The 22,359-nt window shown below is 45.3% G+C and overlaps 1 protein-coding gene across 3 annotated transcripts in view; it reads left to right on the forward strand.

The window, feature by feature from the left end:
* Positions 1–3,622: 3,622 nt before the first annotated feature.
* Positions 3,623–22,359, forward strand: part of FARP1 (FERM, ARH/RhoGEF and pleckstrin domain protein 1) — a 290,079-nt gene continuing 271,342 nt past the window's right edge. For 2 of the 3 annotated variants that reach the window (XM_082366087.1, XM_082366090.1), the window contains exon 1: positions 3,623–4,050. The gene's annotated coding sequence lies outside the window, so the exon portion shown is untranslated. Of the gene's footprint in view, positions 4,145–22,359 lie in introns of all 3 variants that reach the window. The other variant, XM_082366088.1, reaches the window with a different exon arrangement.

Consider the following 22,359-nt stretch of genomic DNA (forward strand, 5'->3'; position numbering starts at 1 on the left):
ACAACTACTGAAGCCTGCACGCCTAGAGCCTGCGCTCTGCAACAATGAGAAGCCCGCGCACTGCAACAAAGAGTAGCCCCCCCTCGCCGCAACTTGAGAAAGCCCGCGCACAGCAACGAAGACCCACCGCAGCCCAAATAAATAAATAAATAAATAAATTTAAAAACAAAAGTGTAAGAAGTAAGCGTTCTCAAGCACAGTTGATTAGTGGGTATCCTGGTTATCTATTGCTTCATAGAAAGCCATGCAAACTTTAACAGCATAAAATAATTTTATCATGGATTTTGTGGATCAGGAATTTGGAAAGGGCACAACAGAGATGGCTCTTCTTTGCTTCATGGTGTCCTTAGCTGGTAGGACCGAAAAGGCAGGGTGTGGCCAGCATGGCTGAGGAATGGGATAGGGCTAGAGAACCCTCTCCAAAACACTTCTTTACTCACTCCCTGGTTCCTGGTCTGAGATGGTGAGGGATCTGGGACCGGCAGCTGGAGAACCACCATGCGGCCTCTTGCTTACGGTGGTCCTCATGTAACGGACAGCTCATAGTCTCATGTCCAGAGATCAGCACTGCCCCTAACAGAGAGACTTCTCCGACCCAGAAACGTGTTGGTGGTGGTGGTGGTGGTGGTGGTGTGTTTGGGGGGAGGGGGTGGTAACTGTGGAATAAGAAGTTTCATTTCACTGTGACACGTCATCACTTGAGTATAAAAGATTTACACACATGCCCTTGTTTAAGCTTAGAAAGTTTCTGAAAGACTAAAAACTGATGGGAAAATGATTTCTGAGAAGTGAAATTGCAGATGTGGGGAAGGGTTCCTTATGTGCTTTATGCTTTACTTAATACCCTTCTATACTGTTTAATTATTTCTTAATTTATCATGTACACACATTTATTGTAATAAAAAATAGCTAAAATCAATAAAAGGAAAAGTTAAGAACAGGACAACTACTTAATTCAGGAAGATTTCTAAGTAACCTGATGGCATGGGTTATAAAGGGGACCTAGGTAATTATACATTTTTATAATCAGAAATTTGAAAACGAGGCATAAATGACACAAAATGACAAGGAAACACCTCAGTTTTTCAGGGGTTGATTTTCTAGATGGCAGATTTTCCAGGCCAGGTAGCCCTGGCTTTTTAGGTAAAGGAATTTAAAAAGTACTTTCAATGAGATTAAGTACAAAACCCAGAATGTTTGTTTGTGAGAGCTGGAAGGAACTTCGGGAATTGGCTCTCCCAGCGGGAGCCCCCAAACCTGCCCTCGTCTTTCTTTTCCTTCTTCCCCACTGGCTACTACCCTCTGCCTGTAAAGCCTCAGACTGCGTCCTTTAAAAGTCACCTTCCCTCAAAATCAAAAAAAACAACCAGCATCAGATGTTATGTATTCAATATTATGATCATACACATGCTAAGAGTGAAACGACACAAACTTTATTCCAGACATGGAAAGAAGATGATGAAAAAAAAAAAAAAGAAGATGAAATAAACACTGTAGCATGTGGAAAATGTCTTCCAAAGAGAGTGACTGGGTAAATGTCACTTTTCTAATTTTTTGTGATTTCTACAAGTTTTTCGGTTTTAGCTGTAAGGTATGGCTTGCTACTGGGTGAAGTGCCCGGACTAGCAAAAAAAAAAAAAAAAAAAAAAAACAACAAACAGCACTGGAGGGCTTGTTAGAAATATCGTGCCTCAAGCTTACTAAACCAGATCTGCATTTACCAGAATCCCAGGTCTGCCACAGACCTGGCCATGCACCGGAATCACCTCCAGAACTTTAACAATACCGATGCCTGGGTTCCCACCCCAGAAATCCTGATATATTTGGCTGGGGTGAAGCCTGGGCGTTGAGGGTTGTTTTCAAGTCTGAGGTGATTCTGTGATCCTGAGACCCAGTACTCTAATTTGGTGGTTCTCAAAGTGTGGGCCTAGAGCCCCCTGGGAACCTGTTACAAAGGCACATTCTCAAGCCCACTCCAGACTCCCTTTCCTGGAGTTTCTGATTCAGCAGGTCTTTGAATCAGCTCGCCAGGCAATTCTGATGCCCACTGAGGTGGGAGAACCCGATAAGGTAGGTCTGGGGAGGGGCCCAAGAATTTATATTTCTTAAAGTTTCCGGGTGCTGCTACCGCTACAGGTTCGAGAAGCACACTCAGAGAATCACGGAAACCTTTGATCTATGGTTTGTCCAGAGCCACGCCTCCAGCCCACTATTGCTTCTCTTCGATGACAAACTTCCCATCTGCTGTTCTTTTCAGGTTTGAGGCCCAGATGACCCTTTTTACTTCCACCTTCTCCAAATATACAGGCGTTAAAAAAAAAAAAATACAGTTCAGCACCTCAAACTCAAAATATGTCTCTTTGCTCCAGAAACTACTCACACTAGCTACGCACGGGTGCCCCCGTCCTTCTCAGGCACCGTGTTCTCGTGTGGACCCACTGTCCCACAGGGGCCCCTGTCCTGCTCCTCTCTGAGTTCAGTCGTGGCCTCTCCCAAGAAACCTGCCTCCAGGCTGGAGGTCGAAAACTTCTCTAAGGCGCGAAACGACCAGGGTTCTGGGGTCAGCGGCCGTCAGGGGCGGGTGCCCACTAGCCTCGACATCTAGCAGAGGGTCGCTTTCGTTTCTCACCTTCTGCCGCGCGTCCTTTTCCCTCCACGTGCAGCGGGCCCATCCACAGCGAGGAGAAGAAAGGGCAAGGGCAGGGGCTGAGGAAAGGGCGATGGAGGTGGTAAAGCGGCAGCTCCCAGCTGGAGGGGGGGGGGGACAGGGACTTTCCCCCCTTAGGTTCCTGCCTGCTGGGTCCTGAATCTTGCTCCCTCCTCCAAAGAGTTCCGGGAGCTCTGAACAGGAATCTGCAAACCTGCTAACCTATTTCACTCCTTTCCCCCGCGGGGCACTGCTCCTGTCCTCGGAGGGGGCGAGTAGGGGTGGGGATTGTCGGGGCATTCGCGGGGGGTGGAGGCCGCGGGGCCGCGGCAGGGGGGAGGAGGGGAGGTGACAACTGCCCCTCCGGGATTAAGTCCCTCGTAGCCCAGGGTGGTGCCGGAAGCCCGCTCCTGTGGCCCCGGGGAAGGGGTGGTGCTCGCTGGTCCCTGCGAAGCGCCGCTGTCCGCGCGACAACGTAAAGTCCTAGGTGGGCACCCGGGCGGGGCTCCCCCTTGCACAACCTCAACAGCGACCTGCAGAGTCCGCGCCACCGATCCTCCTCCAGCTGCTCCTGGTGTTGCCCGTGCGCCCGTCTCCCGCTGCCTTAGCTCGCTTTCAACCACAGAGGCTGGACTGGAGCGTCCCTGGTGGCGTAGCGCACTCCGCGGAGCTTCCTGCGCTCGGCCCCGCGACGCCGAGCGGAGAGACCGGCTCCGGCCGTAGGACCAAGTAAGGCGCGGGTCGGAGGTGGGCTCGCCCGGCCTGGGAGGGGCGCTCGGGCGGGCGGGCGGCCCCTCGGCGCACCTGCCCCCGGGGCGGGGCGGAGCGGGGCGGGGCGCGCCGGCGCGCAGGTCGCGGGCGCGGACGCTGGAGGGGGCTGTGGCTCTCCCGCTGTCCCCGCAGCTCGGGCTGCGCGGCGCCCGGGCTCCCCCCCCGCTGAGGGGCTGGCCCAGGCCCGGGGAGGGGCTCGCCTTCCTTCACTTCCCGCTCGTCGGTCTGGAGGCGGCGGGGCCGGCGCGGGCGCAGGGCTGCGGGCGCTCGGCTGGCGCGCGGGGCGGGGACGCGGCCGCCGCCCGCTTTGCGCCGCTCCTCCCCGAGCGAGTGGCGCTCGGCCCGGCGTCGAGGCGGCCATGGCGACCCTGAGCCCGCTCCCCACCCACCCCGCCTGCTCCGCCCTCCCCTCCTCCCCGCGCCACCTTTGATGGCTCGGACCTCGGCCGGCCACCGCCAGCCCCGCTCGCGCGTCCGCGCCGCCGCCGCCGCCCCCGCCGCCCGCGGGTATTAATAGCCGAGCGTCCGCGCCGCACGCGCAGCCGGAGCCGCCGCGCCCTCGGCCGCCGGGAACTCGGAGCTGCGGAGCCCGGAGGCCGGGAGTGGGAGCCGGAGCCGCCTGCGCCGTGGAGGTAGGAGGCGCGCGGCGAACAATGATCCCGGCGGACTGGCGGCAACTTGTGCGAGTCGGGCGCCCGGAGCCGACCGACCGGGGCGCGGGTGGAGGTAGCTGCGTGGCCCACGGGTCCTGACCGGAGGAGGGGGCGGCGGGTGGGACCGGGCTTCCCCTACTGAGGCGGGAGAGTCGCTCTCCGGGCCGGGGGCAGCCCGGCAACAATAGCCGGAGCTCGGGGGCCTCCGGGCTCCGCGCCGCCCCTTGCACCCTCCTCTCACCTCCGGGGACTCGGGCTGCGGGCTCCGCGCGCGTCCCCCCTCGTCTCCCCCGCCCCGCGGCGCCCTTCCCCCTCTTCCTCCCATCCCACCCGGCGCGCTGACAGCGCCGGACGCGGCTTCCGGACCTCCGGCTGCAATCTCGGCCCCTGAGACCGACCGCGGGCCGGGGAGGTGGCCGTTGGCTCGGGTGCCACCGCGCTGCCGGGTGCCCTCCGCTCGCCCACCCCGGTGCGAGGACCCCGGTGGGTGACAAAGAGGAACACGCCCTCTGCCTAAGTTAGATTTTGTCCCTCTTTGCCGCCAACCTTTATGAAGAGCAAAGTTTTTTTTTTCTTTCTTTTTTTTTTAAGCAAAGGACAGAGATTTTTGTGGTGAGCATTTCCAAACAACAACTTCTGATTGTGGTTTTACGACTTAAGTTCCGGAAACTTTAGCTGTGTGATCCTGCTAGACCTTTGAGAGTGTGTGCGTGTGTGTGTGTGTGTGTGTGCGCGTGTGTGTGTGTGTTTTGTTTGAGGGGAAAAAAATGAGTTCCCCGTAATCAGTCTAGATGTCGTTTATGGCAGTTGGAGCCCAGCTGGAGTCTGTGCAGGATCCCCCAGAAACGAGGGAGGTGAGGCGCACAAAGAAACGGGGACCCTGGTATCAGATCAGCCCCTTGAGATGTGGAGAGATTGCCTTTCATCTGGAACAGTTTAGCCGGCTCAGCCTGTCTCTGATTCTTCTGGAGTACCATGGTGGCCTCTGGCTGTTTCATTTTATTATTGTTGTTGATGTCTTTCTTGTTAGTTTCCCAGGTTTGACTTGCTCAGCCCCGCCCTCCCCTGTTTCACGGTTCCCCCTTAGCCATGGCTTTTGGGGACCCCCATCTCCCCCACCCAGCAGGCAGGGTCTTCAGCAGAGCCAAACCCCAGCCTAGCAGTGGGTTAGGTTCACTGTGCTTTGCATGTGGTGACTTGGCCAAGCCCATTCCAGAACATCTTCCAGCATTGTCTTGCTTTTCTTATTCAGTCTAAACAGGACAGAAAGGAGGAAGAAAGGCCTTTTTGGTCCTGAGAGCTTTGGGACATTTGCCTTAAAAATTGTCCTCATTGTTGCCATCAAGCAGGCCCTTCTGAAGTCTCCTACCTTTGGCTGTCTTCCCACATTCCACAGCCTTCTGGCCGGGGGTTTACCTTCAGCCTTTCCGGGGGGTTGGTCTTCTGGGTTTGACACTTACTGATGATGGGTTCAGCATCCACATGGCTCACTTTATATTCCTGCAGCATCGTTCTGCAGCAAGGCACCAATATTGGAGTTACTCCAAGCACAATGGAACGTTTGTGTTCTTAGAATGTCTGGCTGATAGAGCTGCTTCTGGGTAAAACGAAGAGACACATTATTGGCCAGTGGCTGGCTTACTGGGCGAGGTGTTGGTGGAAATAGTGAGTTGCTAGCCCAGTGCTTCCCAGAATCTCTTCTTTCTTTTATGTGGACGAGAAACTTGAAATACTTGGTGATTATGTAGCTGTGCTCCACAGGGCCACAGATTCGGTAGCATGCCCCCTGTGAGTTGGAGTGTGGTTTTTCATTTAAGGTGTTCTTCCCCTGTGGGAATCCTGAAGGTAGGTTTATAATGTCCTTTTTCACATAGTTAGTCTTTTTCTGGAATTTTATACAGGGATTGAATTCCTTAGGTCTTAATAGAATACTAATGGTACTCTGCGGGCCAAATTTACCAAAAGGAGGTTTAAAAATCTGTCCTAGATAATTTTCTTGTGGTATGTTGCAGTTATGCCATAATTATCTTAAGACCATGAGGAACCTGGGTGAATATTTTTGTTTTGCTTTTTATTTAAGAAACTGTCCAAGGAAATGGTTTTAAGAAGATAAGAATTGAATATAGTATTGAAAGGGTTAGTTTTTTTTAAAAAAAAGTGGAATTCATCCTCTAATATTCATTGAGCTCTAATATTCATAGAAGAGTTTAATTCATTTGGAAAATGATATATATTTATAAGGAGGGTGCCTGTGATAGACATCAGAAAAGAAAACCTTTTTCCATCCTTGAGGAGGTTAGAGAATGCTGAAGAAGAGACAGGAGCCCGATTTTTGCATACTGAACACTTTAGGAAAGACCGCATTATGGCTTTCGCAGAGGATGAGGAAAGTTGTATGGATTTGTAGGTACTTGGCTAGTGCTTTGACAGCAAAGGCTTTTGTAAGTGGCCTTGCTTATTTCAGAGACCTGCCTAGTGAAATGCACTTTCCCGTTGAATTGAAGATGCTACAGACAAGAGAAGGGCTCTTATAATCCCCAAATACAGTCACTCAAGTCCTTTCTACTTTGGGTGCACAGGTATTCCAAGTGTTGCTTACCATTGCCTGGGAGGGTAGAGGGTGGGCTTTTAAAGGTTCCTGGGGCTGCACCTCTCATATTATTTGGTACTTTTGATTGAAAGGAGGGCTCTCCAAGCCTGACTATTGAATGGGAAGCGGTGGATCAACTTTTTAAAAAAATTTTTCCTTGGTTTTTAATGGTTAGAGTTTCTGCTGTGGCCTCACTTCATCATAGGCCCCTCACCCTCTGCTTCCGCCAGGTTACTGCCTTAAGCACTTCCACATGTCTGGGAAGAGCAGAGCCCAACGGTTTCCATTCAAAATTACTTGAAATACTGATTTCACCAGTCCTTTTATGCCAAATGCTGCCTTTGTTTTTAATCAAGGAGCCCCCAGAAACTGTTTATTTTAAAGTGGAGAAACTGGCTTCTTATAGGCTGCCCTCCTCCTGGTTTAAGTCAGTTAAAAATGTTTTGCCAAGTGGATACTTTGAGCAGAAGTGGACACTTGGTACACATGAAATGTGGGTGCTCTAGGCCTTTGACACTTGTGAAACAAACCAGGGACCGTCAGGTACAATGTGCCTCACCATGGTCAGCGCTGCCTATGAACTCAGGCAGTTTTCTTATTCAACGAGGGATGGAAATCAGACGGCAAGATGGGCAATTTAATATGGGAATTCATCATTTACACTGAATTAATGTCATGTGTAAAATGGTCATATTTGTGCATACATTTTCAAACAAAAGGGCCTCAGGCCAAACTGGATTACCTTTAACTCTCTATTATGTAATATTCCTCACCAAAGAATAACTCCACTTTGTGTGTAGACTCTGGCCTTTTCATAAAGGTATCTTAGAAGACTTATAAATCCAGTATTATATGACTTTCATTTTTTGTTCTCATCGTATTAATTCAGGATCTAGTATAGTGCCTGGCACATAGCAAACCCTTTCTAAATACTTGTTGAGTGAATAAGTAAACCTAATTTTCATGTCCTTTCAAGTTATTCTTTAAGGTTTTTAAGGGAAATTTGATATTAGCCCTGACAAGTTGTTGTTCTGGGAATTTGAAAATGTGGTATTTGATTTCATTTCTGTTTTGTTCTAATTTAACAATTTAAACTAACCTTTAAAGTTGGGTATTGTAAAAAATATACGGGCTCATTTAAAAAAAAATCAGACAATAAAAGCATGAAGAAGTAAGTAAAACCTACCTGAAAAAATTAGCTTCTGGGATAACTTTCCCTTTCCTTCTTAGAGGTATATTTTTTAGAAGTTCCATTAGTGAGCATCTCTTGGGGGTAACCTCAGTTTTGTGTGCCTTTAAATTTGTTCCGGAATGATAAACTACCTGGGCGCGCAATTCTGGATTGTTGATCCTGTATTAATCAACTCTCTTTTGGTTCCATTGTTGTTGTTGCAGTGTCCACTGTTGGGCTGTTATTTGTAAATAATCTGTCTTTTCTCTCTGGCTGCCTTTAAGATCCTTTGGAGTGCTGCAGTTTCAGTACGTCTAGATGTAATTTCTCCTTTACTTTTATTCCCCTCTCTCCTCCCCCATCTGCTTCTTTTCCCTCCTCCCTCCCCCTTCCTCCATCATCTTATCAGTGTGTTCCTTTCTGTTGCCCTGTAGTATTTCGGTGTCTGGATGTGCTACAGTTTGTTGATCTGGTCACCCTTGGCCACTCTGGCTGTTTCCAGTTTGGGCTGTTATGAATAAGGCTGCTATGAACATTTGTGAACAAGTCTTTGTGCGGAGATCTGTTTTCTTTTTTATTGCTCGGTCTTATGATAAGTGTATGTTTATAAGAAACTGCCATCTGTTTTTCCAAAGTGTTTGTACCATTTTACATTCTCGCCAGTGATATATGAGTGTTCCACGTACTGTAATCCTCATGAACACTTGAAATTATCCATCTTTTTCATTGTAGCCATTCTGGTAGATGTGTAGTGGTATCACCTTGTGGTTTAATTTTATATTTCCCTGAAAGGGAAATGATAAGTTTTCCTGTGCTTTTTGGCCATTTGTCTATCTTCCTTTGTGCTGTGTCCATTAACACTTTGTTCTTTTTCATTGATATTTGTCTGATTGTTTTATATAGCTTTAGAGTATAATTGACATACAATAAACTGCATATACTTAATGTCATCTTATTTTACAATTATAGGAGTTCGATGTATATTCTATATACAAGTTCATTGTTAGATCTATGTATTAATATTTTTACCAGGCTATTTTTTTAATCTTTTCCTCTCTTAGTGGTATCTTTTGAAGAGCAAAAGTTATTAGGGAAACATTGTACATGGTCTACTTATTGAACTTATTAAAGGTCAGGGAATTTTTTCAGCTTTGGAAAAATAACACATTTTTGTGTGTAAGACATAGACTAATATTGCTTTGTTCAAGAGGTCAGTCTCCATTTACTTCATGGGGATGGAGCAGTTCTATTCTTTTCTAACTAAAACTGAGTTGAAAAGACATGAAAATGAAAAAACAAAAAAACAAACCCTGCTTATTTTGAAAATCTGGGGAAACAAGGTGTTTAAGGTTATGATCAAATAAATTTCTGAAATTCAAAATTGAATTGTTTGTTCTTTTAGCACACAGAAAGATTGTGGAAAATAAATATTTTTGAAATCAATACAAAAAATGGAGCCCTGGGTAAAAGCAAGATGTAACATTCTAAAAAGAGGTTGGAATGGCATACGTAGGTGCTTGTAAAAGGAGTTTAGTGTCTCTATTTTGGCATGAATTATATAGTGTTATTTATGTACTCTCCTCATTTTCTGAACCAGATAACAAGCATTGTTGTCAGGTCAGAAAGTACGTTTTCCTGATTTTTGTTTCTCCTGCCCATAGAAGGTAAATAAATATTGCTTGACTTGAATTAAAATTTTTGTAATGACTGAAACAGAAACAGACTCAAAGAAATAGAGAACAGACTTCTGGTTGCCAAGGAGGAGGAGGGTGGGGAAAGGATGGATTGGGAGTTTGAGGAGATGATTAGCAGATGCAAACTATTTTATATTGTACAGATAAACAACAAGGTCCTACTGTAGCGCACAGGGAGCTATATTCAATATCCCGTGATAATCCACAATGGAAAAGAAAAATAAATAAATAAATAAAATTTAAAAATTTGTATAATGAAAACCCCATGACATTTTAGAATACGGAAGTTAGAGATTGGGATCAAAGGTGACAAGAGTTGGGAGTATAGGTGTTAAAATGTGATGTTGGGCAAGTTATTGGTGCTCTTTTCCTAAAACATCAAGGAAACTTCCAAGAGTGCATTTATCTTCCAGTGATAGAATCTTTGACTGATAGCAGTGAAAGTCATCAAACAATTAGTTGCCTCAAGTAATAATAAGAAGGAAGGGGCTCCCGGTTCAATGCCTCAGCTCACAGAATCACCCGGGACCCAGGTTCTTTCTGTCCTTCCACCCTGCCATCCCGGCTTGTTGCTTTTTGTACTCTGGCTTGCTGCCTAGTGGTTAATTAGACTGCTGCAGCCTGATTGGCTGTTATGGCGAAGGGCTGCTGCAGCTCCACGCTTTTTACTCTTACACATTTGGTGTCGTCGGGCCAATAATGGCGCAGCCTTCTTCACGCTCCTTTTGTCCTTAAGCAAAGTGCTTCTCAGAAGCCTCCAACATTTGTTGGTCTTTGAAGAAGGATCTGGGGAATATTTCTGCGCTCTGAAAGAGAGACCCAAGGGCTGGATTGAATGTGATGCCTGGAACCACAGCAGCCAAAACTGTGACTAGCCTTGGGATGAAGGCGAGAGGATGATGGGCTGAAAGATGGAAGCAGAGTTCTTGTGGGCCTCACTTAGTCACTGACCTTCCTGCACCTGGAGCTTACTACACTAAATAATAGCTAATTTTGTATACCAAATAACGCAGACCTGGACTTAGTGTAATAGACAATAAGTTTCCCCACCCCACTTTCTAATTCTGTTATTGCCATCCAAAGCATCTTGACTGATACATTAATTGGAAGACTTTATCTTTCTTTTTAAAAAAATTTTGTCTTTTTTTGTTTTTTAAATTAAGTATAGTTGACTTACAATGTTAGTTTCAGGCGTACAACATAGTGATTTGATATTTTTATAGATTATGCACCATACAAAGGTTATTTCAGTATTAATGACTGTATTCCCAGTGCTATACATTACATCCCTGGGACTTACTTATTATATAACAGGTCATTTGTACCTCTTAATCCCCTTCGCCCATTTTGCCCATCGCCCCACCCTCCTCCCCTGTGGCAGCCACTAGTTTGCTCTCTGTATCTGTGAATCTGTTTCTGTTTTGTTACATTTATTCATTTGTTTTTTAGATTCCACATATAAGTGAAAATACAGTATTTATCTTTCTCTGTCTGACCTATTTCACTTAGCATAATCCCCTCCAGGTCCATCCATGTTGTCACAAATGGCAAGATTTCATTCTTTTTTATGGCTGAGTAATATCCCATTGTGTATATATACTACATTTTCTTTATATATTCATCTGTCAGTGGACATTTAGGTTGTTTCCATGTCTTGGCTATTGTGAATAATGCTGCAGTGAACATAGGGGTGTGTGTATCTTTTTGAATTAGTGTTTTCGTTTTCTTTAAATACTCAGGAGTAGAAATGCTGGATTGTATGATAGTTCTAGTTTTAATTTTTTTGAGGAGCTTCCATGCTGTTTTCCATAGTGTCTGCACCAATTTACGTTCCCATCAACAGTGCTGGAGGGTTCCTTTTCTCCACATCCTCACCAGCGCTTGTTATTTCTTGTCTTTTTGATGATAGCCGTTCTGACAGGTTGGAAGATTTGATCTTTCATCTGCCATTTAACATTATGTATGAGAAAAAGAGTTTATTACTGTTAATTATATGGAAGGTGGCTTAGTGATCACGTCAAGTCACTGTGAGAGATGAACTATTTTTAAGGACTTTACGTATTTGATAATGTGTGCAAATCTTGTCACTAAGTCTGCATGATTTTCACCTTTTCCTCTTAAGATGGCCTTGCAGGACATCTGCTTAGCATTGACCATTTGGGGTTTGGATAACAAGACATACTTGATGGGAATATTTCGTTTCTTTAAGAAAAAAGTGATGGCAGTGCCTACCATTTCTGTCAACCTAGAATCGCATTTATCTGCATGTTTAATATTGCTTAGGAGATTTGTGAGGCCATTATTTATTTATTTTTGGCTGCGTTGGGTCTTTGTTGCTGCGCGCGGGCTTTCTCTAGTTGCAGCGAGCGGGGGCTACTCTTCGTTGTGGTGCGCGGGCTTCTTATTGTGTTGGCTTCTCTTGTTGTGGAGCATGGGCTCTAGGTGCGTGGGCTTCAGTAGTTGTGGCGCATAGGCTTAGTTGCTCCGCGGCATGTGGGATCTTCCCAGACCAGGGCTTGAACCCGTGTCCCCTGCATTGGCAAGTGGATTCTTAACCACTGCACCACCAGCGAAGTCCCTGTGAGGCCATTATTAATCAGAGATTAATATCTTCCTTTATAATCTTGCCGGATCTTTTGGTTGTCTGGCATGAAATCTTCCTGAGGACCAATGTTATTAGTAGAGTGAACTGCTTGGAAATGTCAGGCTTTGGGTAAACTAAAGATTTACCACGTTGAAAAATTAGACACAGATATTTGTGAGCCTGTAAAGAAAAGTTGAATGATTTTATAATAACCGTAATCCAAGCAAATGAATTGAACGGAAAATATCCTGGTGAACAACTTGCAGAATATAGAGCCACAATATTCCTATCTATTTTTATTTAATTGCTATGACTTTAAAAAAGAAATCTGGTCCTTCCCCCACCCCTTACTATCAAGATGGTCAACTGACCAGGGTAACTTGCATATTCGCTGCTGTTTTATTTTTACTTCACTTTATGTAAGGACTTATCAATTCAACAGATATTTATTGAACAGCTGTGTTGAATTACTAGTTACCATTGGTGCCACAGAAACAGGGTGCAGTTCCCTGCTCTCAGAGTGTAGCATCCAGACCGGATTGGAGAATTATCTAGATAATTACAATATAAGGTGGTATATGACCAGAGCTTTGCAAAAGGTACTGTAATCGTGGAAGCGTTCAGGATAGTAAGACATTGGATTCTGGTTGGAAGTTGCATTTAAGTTGAGCTTTCAATAAAGAAGTGTGTTTTGTTTGTTAGCTTATTTATTTTAGTGTTCCCTTTGTAGTCTGTTTATTGTAACAGGATTAGAAAAGTATTCACTTATAAAACAGAAAGTAAAAATCCCTTGCAATCCTGCTGGTCAAAATTTATGAAGATTAAAATTTGATTTATTTCCATTTGACTTCTGGCATATTCGATATATTCCCAGTATGTTTCTCTATACATACAAACATACATTTTTTAAAAATCGGGAGAATGATGCATGTATAATTAGAAGTCACTTTCCCCCCATAACATTGTCTGAGTGTTTTCCATACTGAGTTTTCTTTGAAATGAAAATGTTCAATGGCTATATAATATCCCCCTGTATAGTTCTACATAATGAACCTAACGTTGCCCTTTATCGGTGATTTCTTCTGCTTGCAGTATTTGGCTGCAGTGACAATCTGTACATAAATCTATGGAAAAGAGGGTCTCTTGTTGCAAGGGACAGACACCCACCTTGAGTCATAGGAAGCAGAATAGGGGAATTTCGTAGCTCTCAATTCCAACCCCAGAAAGGGCAGAGGTGGGTCATCTCAGGAAGGGAGACCTGGGTCCAAAGACTCCAGCCACCTGTGGGGTTGCCCTCACAATGCCCTGCTTTTTCGCTAGGGATTGGCTTCATTTTCCTGGTTCTCTCCACGGGCACTTCGGGACAGTTTGCTGGTGATGGTGGCGCTGTCCTGCATGTTGCAAGAAGGATGGCATCCATGGCCCCGCCTGGAAAGTCAAGTGGTCCTTCAGTCATGCTGGCAATTAGTCACAGCGTCACGCATGTTCCATTCCCCGGGATAAAGCATTCATGCCGCTCCTGCTGTGATCGAGAATCACCTAGTTGGAGTTTGAACCCCCATCTCCACCCCTCCGGGGAAGGACTCCTGTTTAGCCCAGATGAAGGGCCCCTCTTATGATGGGTGTGTGTGTGGGGGGTGTACAAGGATGGGGTGAGGGTGGGGAACAGCAGCCTTTATGGGTAGGATTGACAGGCAAAAATAAGGGGAAAAAACCTCCTGGGAGAGGGATCAAAAGGGAAGGAGGGGCAGAGATAGGAGGGAAAGGCCTCGGTCCACCACCATCCAGGGCTGTGCTGAAGCTCGCGGGTCCCCATCACGTAAAGGTTGATGTCTGAGCCCCGAGAGCAGCAGTTCTAACCTAATGTTCCCTTGTGAGGGGCGTCATAGTGATTTGTCCCTGAGTAGACATTATCCCCAAACAACCTTCCTCTCGCTTGTACTCAAGACACACCTTCCGGAATGGGAGGAAAGGGGTAGAAATCGATCAAGCCTACTCGGTGTGAGTTTATAGCAAAACTGTTCCCTGCAGAAGCCCACCAGGTAGGCTGGGATGGGAGGTGTGCCTGTGTGTTACTTTCTCCTTACTTGTGACGACTCTTTACGTGCCCCCTTTCTCTGTTGTTGGTCAGAAGCACTTAGTGAGCAAAGGTGTTAGTTCATGGCAGCCCTAATCAGTCCCCAGCAAACAGGGCTGTTTCAGGGCAACCATACGTTGAGAGGGAAGATACCCATTTGTGACACAGCCAAGCCATGCCCATTTTTCAAATTCCCAGTCAAAGCAATGTCTGTGTCTCAGTTCCGTTGGCTCACCTTTTGAGATTATCCACAGAAGCGTTGGGGAAGCTGACTGATGCATAACTGGTTTTATCCATAGAGTATCTCACATCATTAGTTATTTACTCCCCAATGTATGAATTTTGCCTTTTCCCCCAGAGTTAGTTTCTGGAGGTCAGGGGCCATGTCTCAAACTTCTATTGTATCTTCTAGGTACTTAGAAAAGAGCCTTTCTTTGATGGATTAATGAAAATCTTATCATAGGATCTTAGGCAGCTAGAAAATCACAACTCATGAGATTCTCAATAACTCTTCACAGGCTAGAAAGAATAAAACTGATCTATCTCACTTTTAACAAAGATCTGTCAAGCACCTTTTATCCGGAGGGCACTATTCTTGAGATTCACATCAGTCAACAAAACAGGCCGAAAAATCCTCGTCTTCAAAGGGACCATATATTTTTCGGGGTCCAAATTGAGACATTTTTGACCCTGAAAGGTGCTAACTCCATGGGCTGCCAGAACAAGAGGCGTCTAAGTGGGTGGTCACCCTCGTGCTCAGAGAGTGGCCCAAAGTGGGGGGCTGATTTTTCCCAGAGACCGTCAGACTGCCTTTGGGACAGTCTGGGGACAGATACAGTTAATCTCCTGTGACTTCAGGGAAGAGCCCCAACATTTACTCACCTGGCACATGTTTATTGAGGACCTGTGAGGTTGTATCAATGTTCTCCTAAAAGATTGCTTGCTCCCAGGCAAGACTGTTCATAGGGACATGCAAGTGGGAGATTTGTCCTCAGCTGTCGAGGAAAATAATGAATGGAATTATTTGAGAGACGGTGGACTCCTGAGATACACATCACAGATTCCAAGTAACTTGCTTGCAGAAGTCCTTTTTTTTTTTTTTTAAATTATTAACACCTTTAATTATTATTTATTTATTTATTTATTTATTTGGCTGTGTTGGGTCTTTGTTTCTGTGCGAGGGCTTCCTCTAGCTGTGGCAAGCGGGGGCCACTCTTCATTGCGGTGCGCGGGCCTCTCACTATCGTGGCCTCTCTTGTTGCGGAGCACAGGCTCCAGACGCGCAGGCTCAGTAGTTGTGGCTCACGGGCCTAGTTGCTCCGCGGCACGTGGGATCTTCCCAGACCAGGGCTTGAACCCGTGTCCCCTGCATTAGCAGGCAGATTCTCAACCACTGCGCCACCAGGGAAGCCCTAGAAGTCCTTTTGATCAGCGTTTTTTTTTTTTTAGATTTGGAAATCTACAGGGCTCTAGGCCCTGAAGGTGATTTAATGGATATATTTCTTTTTAAGAGAAAAAGGAATTGAAGATGTTTTGGAAGGAAAGCATATATGCATTAATAATAATAAAAAAAAGGATGTACAGTAAAAGTGACTCTTTCCCCCTGTGTACTATTCTGTGAGTTTTACCACGTGTACTGATTTGTATGACCAACACCACAATCAAGATATGGAACATTTTCAGCAGCTTAAAAAATTCCCGTATGTTGTTCCTTTGTGTCACCCTCCTCTGTCCCCTGCCCCAACCCCTGTTAACCACTGATCTTTGCTCTGTCACTATTTGTTCTTTTCCAGAATGTCTTATAAGTGGAATCACAGAGTATGTAACCTTTTGAGACTGGCTTCTTTCACTCACACAAATGTTTCTGAGATTCTTCTAAGTTGCTGTGACCATCATTCTTTCCCTTCTGTTGCTGAGTTGTATTCCATTGTGTGATGTACCACAGTTTGTGTGGCCATTCAGTTGTTGAAGGACATTGGGGTTGTTTCCAGTTTGGGGCAGTTGTGAATAGAATGGCTATAAACGTACAGCTGCTAGAAACTGTCCCATGCAGGTTTTGATGTGGGCGTGATTTCTCAGGGGCAGATATCCAGAAGTGGGGTCTTCACCAGCACTTGTTGTTATCAACACTTTTTATTGTAGCCATTTTAATAGGTGTGTAGTGCTGTGTCAGCAATGCTGTTTATTTATTTATTTATTTTAAAATATGCTAAGAAAATACCTGTACAAGGGGCTTATCCAAAGATAGGACTAAATCGTTTCCTGGACTACCTAGCAGAGGCTTAATGAACTCTGTTAGCTGCCCGTTTTTTGAAGGGGTAGATCAAAAAGAGCAATTGTGTGTGTAAAGTCTGTAACAATGCCAGCAAGAAATAGATGTAAATAACATGTCCTGTAGATACTTATCTCAGGGACCTGATGGGGTGTATAGGTTTGATGTCACTAAGTATCTTGTTAATTCTCTATATGAATATACAGTGAAAATGATTAAGAGATAAAATTACAGAAGCAGCTGAAAGGCAGTATAGACATGGAGGAAAGAACACAGGCTTCGGGGCATGTATTAGTTGTCTATTGCTGTGTGACAAATTCCTCCCAAATTGAGTGACTTATGTCAATGGTAAATATTGTCTTTCACAGCTTCTCTGGGACGGGACTCTGGGAGTGGCTTAGAAAGGCACCTCTGGCTTGGATATTTGTAGTAAAGATGTCAGCTGGGGTGGTAGGATCTGTTTCCAAGGAAGCCCATAGGCTCCTCGGGCAGGCTGCTTGAGTGTCCTCACAGCATGGCGGCTAGATTCTCCCAGAGTGAGTAATTTATGAGGAGACCAAGATAGAAACTGCCATGACCTAGGCTGTGAAGTCCTACTTTGTCACTTCCAGATTCTGGGTCACACAGGCCAGTCATGATTGAGTGGGAGGTGACTCCCCAAAAGTGTGGATGCCAGGTGGCAAGGACCACTGGGAGCCATCTTGGACGCTGGCTGCCACGGGACGTGAGGGACCTGTGTTCAAATCCCCGCCGGCCACTCAAAAGCTGTGTGGTCTAGAGCAAGTCATGTCATTTCTGAGTCCTACTTTCCTCTCTTATTTTAAAAATGGAGGTCATAATACCTACTGAATAATAATTATTGAGATACAGTCATGGATTCTAAATAAATTGCTTGTCAGTGGCTTGATGGTCAGCATTTGTTAAGATTTGGAATTTTGGGGATTTGGGATTTCTTTCGGGAATTGAAGATAATATCTAAAAAGGGATTGTCTGGCAGTTTATAAAAGGCTCGTGACATGGCAGGTGTTATTTGTATTATTAAACCATGAAGCTTTGAATCTTAACTGTGCAGAACCTGTCAACAAAGATAAACACATTAAGTAATGACATTCTTTTTAGCAAAGGTATTGGTCACAGCTCCATTCACTTTTAGATTCTATGTATATTTTCTATATATTTCTCTCTATATATGTATTTTTTCTTCCTTTCTTGAAAGGGGAAAGCCAGTTATTGTGAATTAGCAAAGACAAATTCCTCATCTAATCTGGTTCTCAAGTCTTTATTTTTAATAATACCCCTCAAATAAGAAATACGTTATTTGTGGTCTGCTGTATCGTGCTAGAGGAACTCAGACATTATGGATGAGTTTGGAGATGTCTGGAGAGCAGGTAAGAAGCATCAGCTCACTGCATCCTCTTTATAGAGTGTTTAGAAAATGCTTACTTGTAAAAGTAATTTTAAAATACATAAAGCAGCTCCATTTGACTTTATCGGGAACAGTCCAGAAAGCATTCCTTCTCGAAGTGATTGTGATGTGGGATAATGTAACTCTGCCTGTTTTGCTGTAACTGAGAAGAAGCATGGCTGAAAGAAATCAGGCATCTTGGCCCCATTTTCTTTCTCCGCCTCCTCTATTTCACTCCTCCCCCCGACCTGCCGCTACCGCTCCCCCCCCATGTGCCGTTCCTTTATTTATTTATTTATTTTATTTTTGGCTGCATTGGGTCTTCGTTGCCGTGCATGGGCTTTCTCTAGTTGCGGCGAGCGGGGGCTACTCTTCGTTGAGGTGTGCGGGCTTCTCATTGCGGTGGCTTCTCTTGTTGCGGAGCACGGGCTGTAGGCGCGCGGGCTTCAGTAGTTGTGGCTCATGGGCTCAGTAGTTGTGGCTCATGGGCTGTAGAGCGCAGGCTCAGTAGTTGTGGCGCACGGGCTTAGTTGCTCCACGGCTCTTCCGGAGCAGGGCTCGATCCCTTGTCCCCTGCATTGGCAGGTGGATTCTTAACCGCTGCGCCACCAGGGAAGTCCCTGTGCCATTCTTAATTCAAACCACAGGAGCCCTCGTCCCTCACATCCTCCCATGTGTACACCTGCCGCTTCCTCTGCTTGGTATGTGAGAGCTTTCCACCCAGTCCCTGCCCACCCCCTTCCAGAAGCTTTTCCGAAGGCTAAGATCTACCCTGGGGGGTGCTAACATCGACGCTCTGTGTTTATACCTCTGTTTTTTTTTTCTCTTCCCCACTCCTTTTATTTATTGAGCACCAAATTTTATTGAGCACTTCTAAGTCCCAGGCTGAATTCTAAGGCTTTATGGGTACAAAGTCATTTGATCATCCCAACCATCCTAATTTTTAGTCCACGTTTTATATAAGAGGAAACTGTGGCACAAAGAGGTTAAATGACTTGCTGAAGGTCACATAGTTTATAAGTGGAAAAAAGCTTTGGAAGTCTTTTCCCGTTTATTGAGAGCAAGTTCTTCTGAAATATTTTACACCCTCCACTTTCCTAGTGCCTGGTAAAGTGCCCAGAACATAGTAGGTACCCAGTAAATATTTGCTGAAGCTTAACTCTCTTAAGAGGCAAACTTTGTCTCAAATAATTTCTCTCCATTTCTTTGTAAAATGTAGTCACCCTTGACCTTCTACAGGATGGTGAGGTTCTAAGGTTCTGAGCTTACTTCCAACGTTCTTCATTCACCCTCTTTTTTCTGGGGGTAACTTACCTCTTTTGGGATTATACTCTTAGTTTGTTACTTAAGAGATGACCACATATGTTTAAAATTCTGTATAAGATGCATGTGTTTATATGCATTGAGAAAAGGGTGTTTTACGTGTGGTGTTCTTTGGATAGGAATAACGTGAGTGGTTTTTATTTTTTCCTTTGAAATTTTCTGTGTTTTGTAAATTTACTATAATGAATTTTTATTGTTTTTATAATTAGCCAGCCATGTTATTTAACATGAGAAAAGTAAACTGTTTCTCAGAGGTGGAAGAAAAGAAAAACCTGTTCAGATTTTTTCCTGCAGATTAAGCCAAGCCTGGTCACATATGTAAACAGTCATCTAAGACATACTTGGGCATTGCAGATCTTTCCCTGCTGTGTTATTGAAACCACCTACTTGAAGATCACTTTCTTCTTCCTAGTGTTTCCAAGGCACCTAACAGTAATATAGATGCTCATGACACTTGGGTGAGAGATGGTGGTCTAGGGGAGATGGTTATCAAAAGGTATTTTTAAATTTCTGGGTTGGAAGTTCAAGGTTGCCTGGGGTCTGTGGTTCAGATCAGTGGAATGCTTTTGTTTTGGAGGTAGAATAATTCATAAACATGAACTCAGACTCTAGGTAGCGTTTGAGAATAGTAATTCTATTCAGTTCCCAGAGTTGGCGTTATCAGGTCCAAAGTTGGTGGTAAGGCTCAAGGCCTGTGGCAGGGGAACAGTGGCTTCTCCCAGACTGCTAGGTAAATTAGCAAGGACTGCAGGGGATAAGAAATTGTCCTGGTGGTTTGATTCCTTTTATTTAAAAAAAAAATGGCTGTGCTTTGCTGTAGGAAGACGAATCTGAGAAATGCAGAAGTTGTTTGCTTGCCGTGCCATGATGTTTGGGTACCACTTGCCTGTTTATCCTGAGGCTAACCAAGGTGGGCATCGTCCTAGTTCTTCATTCCCACTTGCTCTCGTCCCCTGGCATAATTCAGTGCTAGGAATGGCCCTCAGTTCTACCAGCTGAAGACACAGTAAGAAAAGTCTGTCTTCAGGGTGACGGTAGGGAAAACCCAATATCCTGTCAAAACCCATCCCCTGAAAACTGCTTGAAAGTCTCCTCCATGGGCTAGAAGGACAAACAGCACATAGGAATCATGTCCGGCTTCTCCTTGGAATCAGGATTCTGGCTGCCAGTTTTGTAGCAGGTACTATGCTAGACAGTGTGTTTATACTTTGCACGTATGTTTATTTGGTCATTTACTCAATGAGGAAGGTATTATCTCCATTTTACAGAAGAGGAAGCTGAGACTTAGATTATTCTAATCAGTGAACTCAGGCTTTCCTCAAATCCATGCTCTTCTTTGTGGCTCAGTTAGGGACCTTCTCCCAGCACAGCTGCACCCAAGCAAGCCAGACTAGGGCGGCGTGAGCTGGATCCTGCAAGTTCAGGATCAGACCCTGCCTTTATTTAAAAGTGTGTTATTTTTTTCATTGTGAACTTTAAAAAATTACTTTTGATTTTCAGAAAATTCGTTAAAAAAGATTCTCTTAGTAATTTTGTGTTTTGGCACCCCCTTAAATTTTGCATCCAAGACCAGGGCCTCACTTACCTCACACAGGCCCCAGGCAGCAAGCAGTTCTGGAGACAGAATGCAGACAGTCTGATGAGCCCACAGAGGAGTTCATCTTCCCTTGCGGCACTGTGATACTATTTTATTTTCCCTTTCAAGGCATTTTAGTCACCAGTCTCAAAGACCAGTCTTGGCCCCAACTTTGCAGACGCTCTTCTTTCTCTGCTGGACACAGTGGCTGGTACCAAAGGTCACTTACAGAAGCTCAGCTTTGAGAAACGGAAGCCCAGGCCTGATGAAAGCCTGTTAGGTTCGCGGAGGCTGGTGTTCTGTCGCTTGGTGCTGATGTTTGGGGAGCTGGCGCGGGAAGGAGATCTGTTTTCAGATTGAAGCTACATAATAAAGGAGCTGTGCCATGAGGCTTTCCCCAGCGCCGATGCCAGCCTGGCAGGTGGATGCCGTAGCCCTGATGGCAGGGCCTGTGCGGTTCAGGGCCGTGAGTGGGCCAGCCCGATGCAGGAGGACGGCTGCCTGCCTCTCCCTGCGTAGCTTGCAGAATGGCTCAGGTGGCCTAAATAGATCACAAGCCTGGCCTAATGTATTTCACATGGAATCGGCTGTGTTTCATGGAGTCTTTTTGTTTTTTCCTCTTAATAAAACATTTACAAATAACCTTGTCTCTTGTGTGTGTGCACGGGTCTTTTTTTAATTGCAAAAATAACAGGATCATGGTAGAAACTTCGAAAAGTGAAGAAAAGTAGTCTGGCAACGCACAACATATACACGCCCTCACACACAGATTGTTCTCTTCTTCATATTGACCTTACATAGTTTTCTTTCCTTTCTTTAATTAAAAAAAACCCAACAACTTATTTTTAGAGCAGTTTTAGGTCCACAGCAAAATGGAGTGGAAAGCACAGAGTTCCCGTATACCTGCTGGTCAGCCCTCCCCACTTCCCCCATTACCAGCATCCGGCATTTTCCTTAACTTTTAGATTTTTTTTTCCTATGTTTAATGTTCTTCAACTTTATAATACATTGTACATATGTTTTGTGAATTTCTCCCCCCTAATGTTGCTTCAATAGTCCTTAAATTAATGTGATTAAGGGCAAAGTTCTCATGAGGTCACTTCCTGTTGACCTTTCCTCAAAGGAATGCAGCTGAGCTCACAGTGGGAGAGGGTGGGGGGGACCCAGTTGACCTGCCCTTTGAATATGTATCATGTGGAGATTTCCCAGAATGTCCTTAGAAGGATGTAGGGGCGATGAAGACTCACTGCTCCTGCCTCTCTTATCGCTGGATTTTTTTTTCCTCATGGCATTTGTGGGAAGGGGTTTGGGATCTACTTTCTGTTAGAAGTGTGTAGCCTTCCTCATGAGTTAGGAAATAGAACTGTAGCAGGAGTGTTTCCAGAACAGTCTTGACTGTTAAAGGAGACACCTAACTCTGAGGGATGCTTCTGGCAGTGAACGCTACTGTGAGGCTTGCCTGCCTGCCAGCTTGGGGGTCGCAAAGTGGTGCAGGGTTTCCAGGGGAGGGGGTGGGTGAGAACTGGGAACACGGCTGCCTTCTTAGCGGTGTGTGCCGGAAAAAAAAAAGCACCTTTCCCTTGTGTACCTGTAGAC

Source organism: Balaenoptera borealis (assembly GCF_965194805.1).
Source record: "Balaenoptera borealis genome assembly, chromosome: 18".
In the NCBI taxonomy this organism is placed as follows: Eukaryota; Metazoa; Chordata; class Mammalia; order Artiodactyla; family Balaenopteridae; genus Balaenoptera; species Balaenoptera borealis.